Here is a 19,488-nt window from a genome sequence, read left to right as displayed (position 1 = left end):
ACACCACCCTGGGAAGTGCTCTTGTGTACTTCTCCCAAAGTGCTGGTATTGATTTTGACTTCAGACACCTTCTCCGAGCGATCTGAGGTGCGTCGCCCAAGCGGGGCAGTGCCAGGGGGTGCACCTGGGTGGGTGTCAGGGTCACCCTGGGCTTGCTTGGGGGGGTGACACCATCCCCAGTCCAACAGGAATCACCAGGCACAGGTGTCTCACCCTGGTTTCTGCATCCAGAGGATACAGAAAGAGCTCAACACAAGGGAAAAGGAGGAGATGGCCGAGCAGGTTCGCTTTGTGCTGGGGGCCCATGGGCATGGGCAGCCCCTGGCAGGGCTGGTCTGGGGTAACCCCAGCCCTCTCCTCGCTGGAATCCCTCAGAGGGAGAGGGAGCTGAGCATCACTGCCTGCCTGCCTCATCCTCCTCCCTTCCTGCCCTCCTCGGGTCACCTTGCTGTTACCACCCGGGTGGGAAATCAAATGGGTTCCCAGCCAGCCCTTGTAGAACAACCCGGGTCCCGCGTTCTCTTGGCTGGAAGCCTCATCCGAAGTGAGAGGTCCTTCCTAGTGTCAACTAATGTCTTATTCCCACACACAGATGAATGGGTTCAGGTGGGATTTTCAGCAGTGCCCAAGCCTCATGAATATAAATGAGACTTGTGCTTATGGGTCACAGGCTCGGAAATCCTGCCGTAAGTCCTTGCCTTACACAGGTTCTCATTAGGAGGGTCCACACATGCTTCAGACGGGAAGAGAAGGTGGGATACCAGGGAAAGAAGGCATACGCTGTGCTTCAGACACTGCTCTTGGCATCGGGTCAGCGCTTACCCAAAGCCAAAGGAGTTCGGATGGACAACGCTGGGGCAATTCTCGTAGGCATGCTTTCCCTCACGCATATAAATGTCTCTCCTGTTTAAGGCATGCGGTGCATACCGTGCTCTAATTTTACGTTGTATTGTTTGGAGACAAAAAAAATCCAGGTCCAGTCTTTAGGAACCCCACAAGTTCCTTCTCTCTAGCATAGACAGCAAGGACTGGAAAAAAAAAATCTTTGATTTTTAGCCGGGCAAAGAAGACATTGACGATTTCAAATCTGTCCTTGGTTTCTTTTTATAGAAACAAGACATGTGCAGCGATGATTCAGAAATGTAGCTCAAAAGATTGCCAGCGCTGCTTTGTACCAGTTCCCCCGAGCTAAACAGTGATCTTTTGCAGACCCCTCCTCTCTCGGAGCCCTCGGGGGGCCGTGGATGAAGAGCCACTCTGGGTCTTGGCTCTCGTCTTGCTGGATGTGGCCAGCAGCCCCGTTTCTGGAGGGCCAGCAGAAGCCCACTGGCCACCAAGGGTGTTGCAGTGCTCCTCAGTGATGGCCAAAACACGTCAGCCCATCTGACACATGGTACGGTCGCTGTGGATGGGCGCTACGCTACAGTTTTGCTCCATTTCTTAAAAATATGTTGTTGCTTATGTCTGCACTGATTTCTGAGCCAAACGCCACCGTGGCCAGCACACACTGCCTCTAGAAAGTCCATCCATGACTTTACGTTGTATGAGAACATCCTGCAAATGCCCCAAATAGCCCTGCATCAGCCCCCACCCTGGGAACAAGCTCTGAGTTTCCCTGGATTAGGTGAGCAGGTTCTGTTTGAAAAAAATCATGTGCAACTGTGGGGGAAAAGGAAGCGAATGACAGGGGCTGTAAAGGCCTGCTGCTGGGATGTGAAATGTAAGGAGTGCTTTCCACAGACAACTAATTTACAAGTTTACCAAAAGGAGGGGAAAAGCCCCGTTCTGATGGAAATAGGAAGTTTTTCCTCCTGCAGTGTCCTCTTTCTGCTGGAGGAACCGGACTGGGATACCTGCAGGCAGCAGTGCCTGTTTGCAGACACTCCTGCTCCTGAACAGGCTCCTTGCCTACCATCCCCTGCACACCTGAGGATGTCTATTAAAGCCAGTGTTATCAGGGTGGGGCTTAATGAGCTGAGTGTGCTGGGAAGGCCCGGCAGCCCCCCCTGTGCATCCGCGTGTCCCCCCCAACTCCTCTGGCACCAGCCAGTAACTTTTATTGCCGATACTGCAGGAAGGAGCGCTGCCGCCCAGGCAAAGGAAAACCCAGGCACCGTCGTTCAGATATCCGTGAAACAACCAAACAGAAAACGCCAGCTTTTTGCAGATAAAAAAAAAAAAAAAAAAAAGCAAAACGACAAGAGTTTTTGGAGTTTTCAACAGATCTGCTCCATGAGGCCACCCCTGACCAGACTTCACAGCGGCTGATGTTGCCAAAGACCAAACTGCCGGGGAAGAAATCCCCTTCTCCCCCATCAGAGTGGGCACCGAGACTCAAGAGACAGCAAATGCCTGCAAACACCCTGGCTTACTCCAAGGGGCTATTTCCTCGGCTGCACTTTTCCAGGATGTTTCTGGGTCACTTGCTACCGTATGAGGCATTACCTGGACTCGTGTGAGCTGTGTCACCCCTAATCAGTCTCACACTGTGGCAATAAATAGAGTCCAAGTGGAGACAGAATTTTTTTCCGCCCCGAAGTCTGGGAGAGAAAAGTGCTGCTGGAGTCGGAGACAGAGCATCACCTGCCCCTGGCTCCCCGTGCAGCTCCCGGCAATGCCGAAAACTCCAGGCTGTAGGTTCACAACGCATATTAATCACCTGGGATGTTAAGAAAATAAAAGCAAGGATGGAAAAAATAAACTTGGAGCGGGGTGCAGGTGAAAAAAGCCCACAGAAGGTGTAACAGAGATGTGTAATGGGGCTCTATCACACTGCCTCAATGTCCAGCAATGCCATCCGTCAAAACAGCTTCAGTTTCCCTTTTCATTGTTTTTTCATCCTGCAGCCACACAGAGCTGTGGGGGCTGAGTGGCGTGTGAGTCCTCAGCCCCAGGAGTCCCAGGTTGGCTCTGCTGGCCCTGTAGCTTGCCCTAAGGGCTTACACCTCTCTGGCTCTGAATAGAGAGACCCAGGGTACCAGCGGGCTCCAGAGGTTTCCTCTGGTTCACTCCTTGCATGGGCTTCCAGCTGTGGGTCTGGCTCCCCCAGATGCCATCACTCCAGCACGGCTCTAAGAGGACTTCTTCATCCTCATGCCAACATGTGCAGCATGTCCTCTTCTCTAGGATCTTCATAACAAGCCACGTTTTCCCCCCAGGCAGACAGGTAGCTCTCCAGGAGCAGGAGCAGAACCTGGCTCATCGTACGCCCAGGGGCCCATGAAATCCCACTCTCCCGTCAAACCCTGTGAACCGTGCTCCTCTTCCCAGAGCTGCAGGAAACACATACTCTTTTCCTACAAGTTCCCATGAAATCACAAAAATGTTGGGGGCCTGGGGGGGAGGAAGGACCGCCTTTCCCATCCATTCATTGCCTCCAGAGGAGGAGGTTTTTAAACAACTGTCCTGTCCATGTGCTATTCACAGCACGGCAGCCACAGGACGGGTCCTGCTCGGGTTGTGCGCCCCACCAGTGCTCACCCCATGGGGCAGTGGCATTGGGGACCCCACAGTAAGTGTTAGGAGCCTGTTTCTAATGGGAGGACCCCACGAAAGTGGGATGAACCCCCCCCCACCTCGCACACGAGACGAGCCCAGCTCGGGCAGGAGCAGGCACCCAGCATGCGCTCGCAGGGGTTTCTCCACGGCTATCACTGGCCAAAGCTCCATGACAAAAACTTCAAATCTGGAATTTTAACTCACAACAAACCCATGAAATCTCAGCTGCATTTCCATGAAAACATCCAGCCCCTTTCCTAGACACGCCTGGGCTCACGCTGCGGGATGCCAGTGCCTTGGTGCCAGCACCTCCAGGGGAGTCACAGGGCTGTAGCGACTGGTGCCAGTGGGGAAACTGGTCTTACTGGGCAGTCAGGTCCCAGGGAGGGAAGTACAAGTGGCACAGACCTTCCCACCACTCAGGAGCCTTCCCAAGGACCTTTTCCAGCCATATCACATGCACATATGTTGGTCCCTTTGTCCATTACTTCTAATTCACACCAGCACAGAGGTGACCCACAAGGTGGGAAACACTTTCCATCCACACAGTCCCACTGCAGGAGATGGGCAGAGAGCCTGTACCAGGGCAGAAACCCTGCACCAGGGTGATGCCGCTCTGCAGATCATCCTCTCACACTGAGGAGGAAGGATTTTGGCATGAAATCACAGTGTGTGAGACTGCACCGCAGATGGCCATGTAAATTAGGGAACAAAACCTCCAATAATTAATTTTCTTCCTTTAAAAATCACTCTTGCAATTGATTCAGAAAAAACAAAGTTTTAATAACAAAAGAAAATATTCACCTATCTATTATACCTCAAGCCCCTCAGAATTGCAGGTAATGAGCATCTGGAGAACACCCAGAGAGTGGCAGTGCCCACTGGGGTGGCAGAAGAGACCAAGGTGAGCTAAGCCTTCAAAAAGTTCTTGCTTTATTCAGACTCTGAAGTGGCAAAAGCCTCCCCGCTCACTGTTCCCAGCCTCGGGAAGCAGCAGAGCCATCGCCCATCATCGGTGAGCTGCAGCCCCCCCCTCGCTGCCCGTCCGGCTCACCCCGGTCCCCATGTGGGACACAGACCCACGGGCCTGATGGCCAGCACCGAGCCACTGTGCGAGCCTCGAGCTGCCGGCACAGACACACAGTCCCACGGAGAGACCCTTTCCTGTGCAAACTCCGGGGGAAAGAGCAGGTCTGTCCTTCGGGGTGGGCAGGACGTGGCCCCAGGTCCTGGCCCAGGTGAGGAGCACCATTGGGCAGCAGCAGGAGCACCCGGGCACGCTCATCTCACCCATTTCAGAGCCATCTGGCTTTTTTATTTATTATTTTCCCTAAGACAGCCACTGCAGCTTTAGCATGTCATCTCCAGCAGCGTCCTGGGAAGCAGTGGAGAGCGTGGCCCTGGGAGGAGGCAGCTCTGATCTAACCAGGAGTGACACGGTGGCTCGGGGTGACACGGTGGCTCGGGGTGACACGGCGGCTCGGGGTGCTCCTCCGCACCCACCCCCCCTTCTTCGGTGCTTCTGGACGTTTTATCCCTATCTCTGCAGCGAGAAAGAAAGCCACAGCCGAACCCCGGCTCCCGTGGGCAGCCTGGCAGCCTGCAGGAGAGGGCTCTTTTGTCACCGGAGCCCCCCAAGCGGTAACCCCAAAGATAATTTCCTTATTCTGATGGGGGATCAATTGACCACTTGCTCCTGTTTGTTTCCCCCCCTCCCTCCCCCGTGGCCTCCAGCTCTGAATGCAAAGCAGTCGCTCCTTATTTCCAAATGCAAATGAGGTCTGTGAAAGGCCTTGCTTTGAAACCAGTATTATTCCCCGGGGTCCCGACCCTCCCCGCCACGTCCCTCACCCCCAGCCTCTATCTCCCGACTCCCCGCTCCGCCTTCCCGGAGCAACAAAGGTTACGGGAAATAAAAGCAGAGCGATTACCATCTGGGAATCATCAAGCAGGAGCCCAGAGGGGAAGGAGCTGGACGCAGGGAGCGGGCTGACCCCCCCCGGCCCATCACCCCTGCGTGCCACAGCCCAGCCGAACCCCCGGGGTTGGCAGGGACCCGGCACTGGTGGCACAGCACAAGGGGCATCGACAGCAGGACACCCCGCATCTCGCTTAGCAGGGCTGGAGGGAAGTGCCACTTGCCTCCTTGCACCCCGGACCTGCGTGCCCAGAGCCAGGCACAGGCAGCCCCGGATGGCAGCGTACAGCCATGGCTACTGCAGGGCCAGAAAGCGGCCAGCAGCTCCGTTCTGGAGCCACTTGCCCTGTCCACATCGCATGACAAGCTGCCAGCGTGTCTGCAGACCTGGGGACAAAAGGGCTGGCTTCCCTGGGTCACACGCCTCCGCTGGCCCCGATGCCAGGGGTCACCTGGGCACGGTGGGGATGGGGCATGGTGGGGACAGGGATGGGGATGGTGGGGATGGTGGGGATGGGGGTGGGAATGGGGGGATGGTGGGGATGAGAGTGGGGATGGGGACAGGCGTGGGATGGGGATGGATATGGATGGGGATAGGGAAGGAGATGGCGATGGATGGGGATGGGGAGGGAGATGGGGATGGATGGGGAAGGGGATGGGGACATCCCGCAGCTCCACCCTTCCCGTGTCCCCTCACAGGCGGCCCTACCCCTGAACGGGGTGGCTGCTCCTCCCACTCATCCATCAATCCCTGCTCTGTCCATGTCGGAGCCTGGAAATAAAACCTCCCTGTAAATCTCCACCGCAGCCGCTGTGTTTTGGTGGCCGAGGGCTGCGCATTCCTGAGTTTCAGGCCACAGCCACGTCTTCAAGAGCAGAGCCACAAGAGCTTTCTGATGGTTAATTGCTGGCACACTCTCACTGAAAACATGAAACACCCCCTGACAAGCCCTGTGATTTATTACTGCCCACTGCAAAACGGAACAAAATCAATTGGCTATTACCTCACTTAGCGAAGGCTTGTCACCGCCTGGGAGCAGGGTGTTAAAAATAAAAGCCAGGCACGGCCCCGGCAGCCGGCCCCGGCGCTGGGGCTGCTCCACCTGCTCGGCGGCAGATAACACCGGGGCTGTGCCGGAGACAGGCTCGGCTTTTCCTAATCATCACCGCGCTGCTGCAACTCTGGCTCGTCCCCGCTCCGCAGTTATTAATTACACAGATGTCATTGCCAGCGCCGCGTGCAGTAAATTTCACGAGACGCAGGGCAATGACAGAATATTTGTTTATGACAGAAACATATCGCACGATTAATCAAATTGATGTGACCCAGGCGGAGAGGACCCTCCGTGCCCAGGAAAACACCCCATGGTGGCCCTGGCAGGGGTGGATGGGAGTGACCAGAGCCCGGCAGGGGCAGGTTGCCTTTACTGGCAGGTAGAAAAGGGCCAGGGCGAGCGCCAGGGAAAGGGACCGTTCACCTGTGTGTGGTGGCCATGGTTTTCCTTGGCTGTTGGCACATCTGGGAGAAGACAACCTCGGTGTGCCCAGCGAAGGCTGCTGAACACCCGTGCTGTGGCACTGCCCATCTCCACCTGGCATCTCCGACAAAAACCAGCGGCTTCCAAACAAGCAGGGGAAAGCCCACACACCGCCCTAGAAAACCTACCAGGCACAAAGCCTCTCTAACAGGAATCCCCTTTTATTTCCCCACTGCCAGCTCTTTTTCCTCTGCAGAAAAGGGGATGGAGTCAGAAATTCACTGCCACAGAAGCAGCCAAGGTCGGGGAGTGCTGACCCCACCACTCTCTTGGCAATTGCAAGCGGTGCTGGTGCCACTGGGCAGCCCCGGTGCCATCGTAATTACCGATGAGCGGCAGAGCCCCAGGAAGGGAGGCAGGGTCCCCGCTCCTGCAGATGTTTCTGTGGTCAGTTTGTGCAGGGTGGATGTCAGGGGCTGTGTCCTGGTGCACCTGGGGCGTTGGTGGCAATGCAGGAGCTGGCCCCAAGTGGTCAAGACACATTTGCAGGACGTTTGAGAAACTGAATGGTCCCTCTCTGCATTTCATCGCCTTTGTTTCATTCCCAAATCATTTACAGGCTCAGTTATAGTGGGGAGATGCTCCTCCCATGAAGCTCCGAACTGTGCAGAGCATAAAGAGGCTGCATTATTTATAGACTCCGGATAGATATTTCACACGCGGCCCATCCCATTCCCAGCATTCCCTCCATTCACAGATCATTAAGTAGCACTTGCTGACATATAAGGCAATGCAAGTGGAGTGGTTAACTTTGAATATTGCCATCCAGCCCAGTGTTAAATGATATTCAGGAAGTAATTGTCCAAAGAGAGGGGACAGCTTTTGCCCTGCCAAATAAAGCTTCGCTTAGAGCATCCGTGAAAGCCCCCAGCATTAACGTTGTCACAGAGGTGTCAGGGCTGCAGGACCCAAGTGCTCCTCACACTGCCTGGTCACCGCCGTGGTGCCCAGCGGGGACACAAAGGCCACCTGGGGGCCATTAGCATCATTGTTGAGCCCAAAGGAGTTTTCCTCCCCACGGAGCTCACTGCTGTGAGTTGATCCTCCTTGGGGAACAAAAATTCTCCAAGACAATCGGAGCAGCCCAGTGGGGCGCTCTGCCCCAAAGAGCCCTCAAGGCAAAAGCAGGCTCCAACTGGTTTAACATAGAGCCTGGCAGGGACAAAAAGGTGTTCTGATGTGAACTGTGTTCAGGGATGTGAGTTGCGGAGGTGCAGCAGCACATCTTTGATGGCCACCAAGGGTTTTTGTGCCCCTGTGACCACCCCATCCCCAGCCTGGGCACCTGGAGCAGCCGGTGGCTCTGCTGTTGGCCCCAGACCCTGCTCTTGGGAGGTGGACAATGTCCCTGCCCAGAGCTCCCGACCACCATGTTCCTGCCCACAGTTAGGGGGAAAACCAGCGGGTACGTCTGCCTCCGCCTGGGCGGGCAGTTTGGAGTAGCCGAGCAGAGACAATGGCAGGACGTGACTGTGGGGACATCTGTGTCTGATCCAGGAAATGTTTTGGCGTCAAAATAGAAGCAGTGGGTTGTTAAAAAGGAAAAAAAAAAAAAAAAAGACGTGTGAGCGTGAAAAGCTCTGGGATACATTCACAGACTGCAGCAGAAGAAGACAAGGCTGAGATTTAGGTTCCCAGGTAGCCTGACACCCTGTTCCACCCGGTCACTGCGTGGGTGGCTTGTGCCACCTCTCCAAGGGCTCATCCCTTCTCCTGGGGGCTGCCCGGCAGGCGGGGACAGAACGGTGGCTCCTGCTCTCCCCTGGTACCCGACCGCTGTGATTTGTGTCTCCCCTTCAGTCCCTGCTGCTGACACCTGGCCAAGGAGTGACACGGGGAGGGTTTGAGGTCTTCAGCAGAGTGTGGCGGGTGCCACTAGCACTGCATCCCGGCCACGTGGGCCTCTGCTGTTTGCAGGGTGTTTCCTCTACATCAAGTTTGGGGACCAAACACCACCCCACATCTCCATACCTCGCTCTCAGGCTCGGGTTTCCTCTACCGAGGCCAACGCTGCTGCTGAGGGCGATGGTCCAGGTTGTGCACAACCAGCCGGGGAGCACGGAGAGCGAGGTTTGGCTGGTGCACGTGGGGTTTGCAGCAGCTTCTGCTCTAAGGAGAGCTGCAGCTCACCCCATTCCCAGCTCCAAGCCACCCCGCGCTCCAGCACTTCCATTTCAGTCCATAGCACGGTGCGCCGCAGCGAGGGGAACCGGGGGGCCAGTGGAAAATGGGGCTCTGAGCTCATGCGTCTTATTTTAGCTCCCCATCCTCTCTGGAAGCTATCTCAGGCATGTTTTGGGAATACAGCAGGTATTTTTATGAGTAGGATTTGCAAGGGTATTTTCATCTTAGACTTGGAGACAGCTGGGCCTGCTGCCAGGTTTAGGAAGCACAGAGGCAGAGGCAAGAAACATAAAACCAGCAAGAGGTAGGCTTCCTACTGGGGCTTATATTTAGCTGAGAGGAGCAGGAGCACTTGAAAATGTCCTGCTGGTGCTCCCTGTGCCAGACGGTCCCTCGGCTGGTTCATGGAGGCCAACCTTGACCGGAGCCAGGAAAAGCAAGGGGAATGTGTCCCGACTGATGGCACTTGTCCGGCTTGGTCCCACCTGGCACCGTCGAGACCCTGGCTGCCCTTGGGATCAACTGACAGGCATGCGGTAGCCAGTGGCCATTGCCCGTGGCTGGGGGAGAGCTGGGAAGCGCTCGGCTGGGCTCGCTGCACACTCCTGTGGACGAGGAAAGATGGGATGGGGACACAGTTAGGAGGATGGGTGGCTCTCCTCCACATCGGTGTTTCAGACACTGGCTCCTGCCAAGTTGGCCAGTTCTGGCATCAAAGTGTTGCCACACCATATGCCACACACTGAGCTAGCCATGGGGAGGAACTCTATCGGGGAATGGAGAGATAAGATGAGGGGTAACAGTTTCAAACTCAAAGAGATTGAGATGAGATCTCAGGAAGAAATTCTTTGCTGTGAGGGTGGTGAGAGCCTGGCCCAGGTTGCCCAGAGAAGCTGTGGCTGCCCCATCCCTGGAGGGGTTCAGGGCCAGGTTGGATGGGGCTTGGAGCAACCTGGTCTGGTGGGAGGTGTCCCTGCCAAGGGCAGGGGGTGGGACGGGATGGTCTTTAAGGTCCCTTCCAACCCAAACCATTCTATGATTCTACATGGCTCGCCTGCCCTGGTCAGGGGCTGAGGGTGTGATGAAAAACTGACCGACAGTCAGCAGTGGAAACCCTTCCAAGGGGTTTTTAGGTGAACCCAATGCTGGAGGCCAGCCTGGCTCTCCCCTCACACCACAGCCGAGTCCCCGGCACAGCGTTGGCTCAGGGGGTGCTGCTGCATGCTGGGGGGGGGGAGCAGAGCAGAGGTTCTGAGTGATAGAGGAGCAGATTAGGTTCTGCACCAGCCTCCCCCTCAGCAGCAGGGCAGCGTGTGGCCCTGAGGGTGAACTAGCCCATGATGGGGTCCTCATGGCCAGCGCGGGGTCCCCGGGGCGCCATGGGGATGACAGCTGATGGCCGAGCCGGAGGGGCCGGGGGCCACGCAGCCGGGGAGAAGCACGACCTTGCAGTGACACGGGCCGTGCCGTGCCATGGGGCCGTGCCGTGGCCGGGGAACATGAGCCCAGCAGCTGCGCGGCGCTTGGCTGGTGGCCGAGGGGCACGGGCAGCCGGCGGCCAGCACACAGAGCCGCTCCGAGCCACCCCACAAAGACCCTCCCCAGGCAGCAGGGCCAGGGCGATCCGAAAACAAAATGCCTTCCCGAGGCATGAAAAAAAAAAAAAAAAAAGAAGAAGAAGAAGAAAAAAAAAGAAAAAAAAAAAGAAAGAGACAGCTTCAACCAAGAAATAGCCACAGGCAGGTTTTGTTTTTAAAGCATTTTTATTTTGTTCGTTTTGAATTGAATTTTTATGTGATTTGTTTCACTGAAAAAACGGACACATTTTGAAATACCATGTGTTCCCTCCTCTCTGCCCGCAGGGGGGCTGGCTGCTGACCCAGCGCAGGGAGCTGCAGGGCTGCGCCGGCCAGGGGGGGGGACACGCCACGAGCTCTTCATTTTCCACAGCAGCTTTGGACCTTCCCCCAAGTGAAGACAGTCCTCAGAAAGGGGGGAGCCTCACACAAAATACCCACCCTCTCCTGTACCTGGGTTGATTTAGTTGTATCTGGCAAAGAAGAGGGACAAGGGCTGGGGGAGGCAGAGGAAGAAATACAAGATTTCACTGAATTTCACTGAATTTTTTTTAGAGTTGGAAGGGACCATATAGATCATCTAGTCCAACTCCCCTGCTGAAGCAGGATTGCTTAGAGATTTCCTTCCACCTTTTATTTTTTTATTTTAAAATAAAACTAAATATAATGTCATGCCCACATCCAATGCAACCCATCACCCCCATGTGGGTCTCAGGCTAGCACTCACTGCCCCACCATCCCACGGCTCCATGGCCGGGTGGCACCAAGGAGACTTCTCCCCTCCAACCCAAACCCATAGAGGTCCACCATGTTGGTGGCTCCACCATCTTGGTGGCCACCCCCTGCCCGTGAAATGGTGGCGGGCACAGCTGCACCCATCGGTGGCTGCCACCACGTGCGGTGCGTGCGGATCCAGTGATTACATCTGGGTTGTCACGCCACTCAGTGAGAAGTGAAGCTAAATTAGAGCAACTAATTGCACCTCTCTTTGAAACAATCAGGATGACAAATCAGTGGTAATCTCTTCAGTTCTAGAGGGAAGCTATCGCCGCTCGCTTACAAGGATTAATCAGCTTTTCATCAGTGTTATTATACCAACGCTGCCTCAGGAGAAGCCCTGAGGCCACGCCGGCTGGGCTCACACCATGGGGACACCAAGGCTTGCAGCCGCTGGTGGAGAAGACAAGCACCGCCAGGTCACTCCCCCCCAGCCCTTGTCCACATCTCACAGGCTATGGCATCCTTTGCTCAGTGCAGTGGAGGTTCTGGGGCATCTGGATGCCACATTGCACCAGGGAGGAGGACCAGGGCTGGGCTGCAGGAGCTAACACAGCTCCACGCTCAGTGCAGGTGGCCCAAGTGAGATGGCCAACCCGCAGGGGACACTGGGCCAAGGAATGGCAAGTGGAGTATGACAAGAGGGGCATCAAGGCCACCCTACTGTGGTAAAACCCTCCCCAGGGCACGGTGGGGTTTCACTCCACGCATCCTGGGTTTAGCACCACCAGCAGCGCTCCGGGTCCATCACCCGGGGCTGCTCCAGGGAAATCCCACACACCCTGTTGAGCTGGAGCTGTCAACAAGCAGCGCTGGTGCCTTTCAACCCTTCACCACCTGCAGTCAGTGGAAAAGCACTCAGCAGCATCCCTTCTTGGCTGATGCTCAACATCCAGAGGACACAGGCTGCTAGGGATGAAGGACCTAGGCTGGGTTCTCCACTGCTCCATGGCGTGACTGTGCCCAAAAAAGCTAAAAGAGCAGCTCTACAGTCTCTCATGGGAACTGATTCATCAACTTCTGTGCTTCCCCTGCACTTTGTAGCAATCCCAGAGCATTTTGCATCCCATAGATGTTAAGGTGGCAGAGAGCTTTAACTCAAAATGCCAAAGACCTCGTGCTGCACCAAGTGGTGGTGCCCCTTGGCCAAGGCCCAGGAGGGAAGGACTCCTGAGGGAAAATAAGCAATTCATGATACAACTCTGTGGACAAAACTAATCCATTTGCTTCCAAACGGGAACCAACCTTCCTCTGGTCCACAAGGGTCCCTCTGCCCAGCCAAGCAGGAACTAAACACACAAGCATCAGCATGGGATGCCTGAGGAGAAGAGGGAAGGCCACGGTGCTGCTGTGAAAGCCCCCGGAGACAAATTCTTGCTCCTTCATGTACTGGGATCAACAGCCCTTGGAGCCCTGGACAAGAGGGCTGAAGCCCTGCACGTGGCCCTGCTGTGCCCTGGAAAAACTCTGCAGAGGACACGTGGCATTTCAGTCCCCTGTTTCAGTTTACACAAGCACAGGTCACTCTGTTCCTTCCCTCGTCGCTCGCTCTGGCCAAGGGGTTGATGCAGGGCTGGGGAGAAGCCTCTGCCCGGCCTTTCTTGGGGATGGATTTGCAGGACCTACACACTGGACCTTGGCAGGTCTCTGTCTTTCAGACCCCAGCCCACTATTACCCTGGAAGCTGAGCAGGAGAGGGAATGGAACCCAGGGAGACCATTGCTGCTGCTGCTGTCCCAGCTGCATCCCCTCTGTGGGTGAGAAGAAGGACTGGTCAGGATCTCCAGCCAGAGCTGAGTCCTGCCCTTCACACCCTCACTCCAGAAAACACCTTTGGGAGGTGGTCTCTGTGAAAGCAGCTGGCTGGTGACATTCATGCATTGAAGTTTGCCCTCCCAAAGTGCTATCAGCCCCCAGAAAAATACTCCCACACACCTATATACACCCCACCTCGCTCTCTCCACCAGTGTGACCATGGTGCACCTCCCTGTGGGCAAAGGCCATTTGAAACTCTTGTCCATCCTGCCTCCCGCTGGGAGCCTACCAGATCTACCGGGCATCGGGCACGGTGCTTGCTTAGGTGCAGGTCAGCGCCGCTGCCAGGGAGCCTGCCCAGTGCAGCAGCTCCGAGGGGTGGGAAGATGCCCAGCCATGCACTGAAAGGTGGTCCTTGGGGTCCAGGAGACAGTCGGCAACAAGGCTGGCATGGTGCTGCGAGGGGTCACTGTCCAAGCGGGTGTCCGTGTGGCTCTGGGACGAATCACCACCTGCAAGGGATGGAGAGCAAACGGGATTAGCAAAACTCGGCCATGGCTAGAGAAGTCCAGCTCCCAGCAGCTCCGTTGGGCTTCAGACCCAGTCCCTGCTCGGTCAGGAGAGGCTGACGTTATGGGGTGCTGGATCAGGGACGGCTGCAGCATCTTCCATGGGAAAAATATCATTTCTAGGGGCCCATGAAGGACCTTCAGGCTGTGCTGGGATCCCAAGGTGTCCATACCAACACACCAGCAGTTCAGCACAGCTCTCCTGTGGCAATCTTGAGCGCAACAGCTCCGTGCCAGCTCTGCTCCGCTACAGCACTTGGATTGCACCATAAAAATGCAACGATGCACTTGAGTTACATAAAGATCTAACCCTTGGAGGAGAAAGGGCTCTTGCTGTTTCCCTGCACCAGGCTTTTAAGGGTACTATTATGAATGCTAAAACCATGGTGGGGAAGCGCACGGGAAGGTGAACAAGCCAGACATCAGGGGCCTCCAAAACAGTGAAACTCCAACTGCCGAAAAACAGACAAGGAAATGGAAATCTGCAGTACATGCCTGCAACAAAAAGAACTCTAGAACACGTTTATATACTGTAAATGTACACTATATAGCATCCGTAATTATAATTTCACTTTCCCGCTGACACGTGTGTGGGCACACACCAAGTATAACATGTACATAAAACACTACAGAGAGATATATTTAAGTCATCTTCATGTGCACATGCAGAAAGCATCCAGGCAACAAATTTCTCAGAGTGAATTCAAAGCACTGAACCAGGAGCCACCCTTGAAAACAGCGGAGCCCTCTTTAACTCATTGTCGCTCGCACGAGAACAAGAACATCCAAATGTTTATTCTTTTCCCCTCTAAATACCAAACTCTCTCCTACCCGAGTCGTTCGCATTTGCCTCTCTGCTGCCGGGGCCTTGCTGCACCCTGTTTACGCTGTGGCACATTAAACTGCCCACAAAAGATAAAGAAGCCGGGTTACAAAGCTGTATCTGCTCTGCTCCAGATGGATTCTCCGCAGATCCCCGCTCGCAGCGTTACTCAGGCCAAGTCAATTAGAAACGTCTGAAAGTCAAAGCATCGTTCCCGCATGCGATCTCGGGAAGTCTCCCAGCGTATTCTGTGATCAGGGCTCACAAACACCATCCTTCCCTCGTGCACGGTGGTTGCTGCCTGTAACAAAGACGTTTGGGATCAAAGGAAAGGGTTAACCCCCCATGCAGTCATCGCATTGAGTCTTGGAGGTCTGAGCGCTGCCAACTCCTGAAAAATGGCCACCAGGCAAGCTGCTGAGAATAATCAGAATAAGATTGGAAGGTGTCCACATCAATCAATCACTTGTTGACAGATGACTGGAAGCCCCCACTGTGACCGTGGACAGCTGACCAACTCTCGGCTTAAGCTGAAGTCTAACATTAGCCTGTTTGTTTCGTGTGGGTGGCTTCTGCTTTATGACCTTAATAGTCAATCAATCTTGCAATGAGTAGTCTGTCTGGCAGAAACATTAATTATCCATACTATTCATGCATTGAAAAGCTTTATCTTCAAAAACTCAGCGTCACTTAGGGAGGAATAACAGAACTCGGAGCAAGAAAATAAGCCCGGTCTCAGTTCCTAAAGGCGGGGGTAACGGGACAGCAGGGACGAGCTCCTGGGGCCACTGCAGCCCCGATGGCAGCCCAGGATCGGGGGCACTCGGAGAAGGGTTTGGCCTCGCTTTTAATCCTGGTACCTCCTCAGGCAGCGCAGCCGCTGCTGCTCTTTCACCAGCAACTGCTGGAATCGGTGCCAAGAGGAAGACGAGGAGGAGAGATATAAAAGGACAACAAACACACATCAATTAAACCTTGCAAGCTGTTAGTCACACTAGTTAATAAGTTCTTTCTATCTGTAAAGTGCTCTTAGTGACAAATCCTTTAACTGGCACTCAGAACGTTATTATGGCTTTCAAGATGCCTCTGTCTTTCATGTGCAGCTTCTTGTACACATGTGAGTGCTCCCCGTAGCGCAGTCTGTTTACACTAGTTGTGAGAAGACATCATCAAAGCAAACTGAAAGCAACACTAAATGCTTGAGAAAAACAGAATTCATTCATTGCTGCCTGCTCTGAAATGGCCTTTCAGCTTGTTGAAGAGGCAGCAGGTCACAGCAGGGAGGAGCTGGGCTGGCACAGCCAAGGTTTGGCCTCTCCGGGTCAAAGCACCCGGCTCCACCAGCACTGGGCAGAAACCGGAGACCCTTCCCAATGGCTGTGACACAGTGGTCACGTCTCCAGTGACAAGGAGTGGGGAGATGCCCATCCCTTCTGCGAACGGGGATCCAGAGTGTCTGTACCAGAGCTGCGCCCGGGTGGTGGGAGCTGGAGCGATGCCCTGGGGTCACCTCCCCAGGCATCACTCCAGAGGTACCAGGCACGACAGATCCCCACCTTCCTGCTGCCATCACCTTCCACAGCCTCTTTCGTTCCTGATCATCAGCCTCCTGTCCTCCCCCATCATCGCGCATGGGCGCATTCACCCTGGCCATCCCTGCGCCAGAGGATGGTGCGGGCTTTGTTTCAAAGAGCTAAAACCAGACGGAGCTCGGAGCAAGGTGAAAGAAGAAGGAGAGGCACCATGCTTGGGCGGGATGCTCCCACCTCACAGCAACTGGAGCAGCCAGACAGCCCTGCACTCCAGCAGGACATCAGGGCCAAGGTCTGCAGAGGCAGCACAGGATGGAGTCACCGAGCCACCAGAGGATGGCACGCCTGCACAAGGCTCTGCAAGGATGTTCTTCCCCCAAAATTTCAAAATCCTCCCACTTCAGAGGGGTCCTGCTGCTCTGGGCACAGAGGTGGCTCAAGTTTATTATGGTCTTCACCCACCACTGCAGCAGAAACAGAGCAGAGATGTCTAAGGGGTGTGGGCCAGGCTCACTCTCAAGTGGCCTGGCATCAGCACGGCTGTTCCAGAGCAAGATGTCCCTATGGGGCTCCACATCAGGAGCCAGCTGGGTGCCAGGACACATCACACCCCATGTCCCTCACAGCACAGTCACGCTGCCCTTCTCCCCAGGCTTTTCCAGCACTGGTCTAGCCCCCCTCCCCAGGGGCTGGTCTAACAGAGGTGCCCATGTGTACAACACTGTGCTGTGTGTGCAGGTAGAGGGATTCCTCGTTAACCCCTTGTAGAATCATAAAATGTGTTGGGTTGGAAGAGACCTTTAAAGGTCACCTAGTCCAACCCCCCTGCAGCAAGCAGGGACATCTTTAACTAGGAGGAGTCCAAGCACAACAAAATCAACACCGTAGGCTAAAGATCTGCCCAGATGTAGGGATATGGAGACGCTACTGCATGGGTGCTCTTGCACTCAACAGCAAAGATGGCCCAGGCTCTTTGCTCCTTGCCACCACTGGGTGGACGGTACTCAGCGAACATCAGCCCCACAGGGCAGGATACAGAAGCTCCTTCGATACCATCCAGTCCTTGTTCAGGCAAGGAGCCATGAGAAGTTGGGTCCACCAGCACCCTATGTAGCACAAAACCCAACCAACATCCCGGGAGAGCCATGTGGGATGTGCGACACCGAGTAACCGCACTGGCATGGTGAGAGGCTGGGAATCCAACCCCGACTGCTGTGCCCAGGGCCAGTGGCCACACTGAGCACAGGTCCATGGGACACCCTTAGGGAAACCGTCTTCTCTTTAGTCAAAGTCAAAGCAATTAGGGCCCTGCAATGTTAGATTAAAAAAGAGACAGCTAATCGGAGACCGTCCATAATCTTTCACACCCGGGCTGCCAGAGCAGGCCACAATTCAGCAGGCCTTGTCTGGACTGATTATATTTCCTGAAAAATGAACAGTAACTCTTGTGTAGAAGCAAGTTACGTTTCTGCAAACTCTCCTCCACCCGAATTAAAGTATTAATCACCTTAATAAACATTAACGTGGAATGGTCATTCATTAAATTCAGGAAAATACACGCCCTCAAAGCAATCATGTCACGATTTCAGTACCCAGCACACTCACAACTCAACACTTGTGCCGAGGCTTATTAAGCCCAGGGAAGTGGTTGAGGCACCATCCCTGAAGGTATTTAAAAGACAAGTAGACGTAGTATTCAGAGATATGGGTTAGTGACGGTTTTTGTCAGTGTTGGGTTGATGCCTGGGCTCAATGATCTGAAACATCCCTTCCAACCTAGACAATTCTATGATTCTATGATTTTTAGTGCCATAAGGCCCCCACACCTCTGAAAGCCAGGGTTGCCAATGGGTCTCCACCAAACGCCCTCCATGGGCATGTCACCAACTCCCATTCCTCATGTCACCAACCACCCACTGACTCGGGGCAAACCCCCTGCATACCCCATGGTGCAAGGCACACACACGGTGCCCATCTCTGCTCCGTATTGAGCGGAGTTCCACCACCATGGACATACAGCGAAGGTTTCTCCAGAGAGCTCTGCCCGAGGATGAGCCATCCACAACCTCGACCCGGAGCAGGACTCTACCACGGCAGCAGAGGCTGGAGCCTCCCAAGATGCCAGAGGCCGGACTCTCATCCCACGACTCAGTGCCTCACTCGACACGGCCTCTACCTGCATGGTTCCTGCGGCAGCGTGCCCTGGGGATGGAGCGGGGTGGCAGCCCAGAAGCAGGGTGGCAGCAGTGGCATTTGGGAGGTCTCCAGGCTATCAGTTGCACACTCCAGCGTTAGATCTCCTGCCCCAGAAGGACCTCGGTGCAACCTGGCCTCCTCCGGCTGGCTCAGGGCTTCACAGAGGGTGTCAAGTGGCAACTTTCTGGATTCTGACCTTGTCGGTATTTGCTCTTGGGAGGGATGGGGGGGCGAGATACGCCAGTCCATAAAGTTCCCATTAGTGTAAAAGCAGATGTAAGCACTTTGCTGGCAGAGTTCGGCAGCGGGGAAGCCTGCAGTTGATCAGTTCTGCCTCACTGGTCACTGCAGTCAACAGGAATTACTACAGAGGATTTCTGTGCCCCCCTCTCCCAAAGCCCACCCCTCTCCAAAAAAAAAAAAAGATTTAAAGAAATCAGCCAAGCTCAGGCACCGTTCCAATATAACGCAATAAATCTGCGTGATGCACGCCGAGGGGAGCTGGCCCCATCCAGGAACAGCCGGCAGGAGAACAGTGTGAATTTGTTTATTGTATGAAACAAATCCAGCCCTGGGGACTGAATGACGCTCAGCGCCAGGACTGAGGGGCTTTGGGGCAGGACCTGGTCTTGTTGCAGGACCGAGGCGTGGGTGGGTGGCAGCTGGGACCTTTGCCTCTGGCTCCCCACTGGGACCACAGACTCCGGGCACTCCAAGATCTTCCATAGCCAGGGAGCACCACCTTCCCCTTCCCATGGGCACGGGGGACACGAGGGGATGGCCAGGTCCCTGCCGGAATGATGGCCATGCTGTGGGGTCTGTGGGCCACAGTGCCAAGCAGGAGGGAGAGGAAAAGGTGGCAGCAGGGTATGGTAAAGATGGTGCCCTGTTGTTGCTGGCCATCTGGGGCCATGGTGCTTCCCAACGGAGGCAGGGCAGGACTAGGGGTACCACAGGGTGCCAGGGGTACCACAGGGTGCCAGGGGTCCCCATGCTCCCTCCTCATTCCCAGCGCTCCCTCTCCATCACAAGAACCAGCACCACTGACCCGGTTTCAGCAAGTTTTCCTCCATGATTAACACTCTCTGGGCTCCTGCTCACTCTGTTATTCTCACCAAATTAAAGAGCAGTCCTGGATCCTCGTTAGATTTGCTCACATTTGAGCAGTGTCATGTGGTCAG

The sequence above is a fragment of the Numenius arquata genome, chromosome 16, assembly GCF_964106895.1.
Source record: "Numenius arquata chromosome 16, bNumArq3.hap1.1, whole genome shotgun sequence".
Classification (NCBI taxonomy): domain Eukaryota; kingdom Metazoa; phylum Chordata; class Aves; order Charadriiformes; family Scolopacidae; genus Numenius; species Numenius arquata.
Note: the sequence above shows the minus strand (reverse complement) of the source record.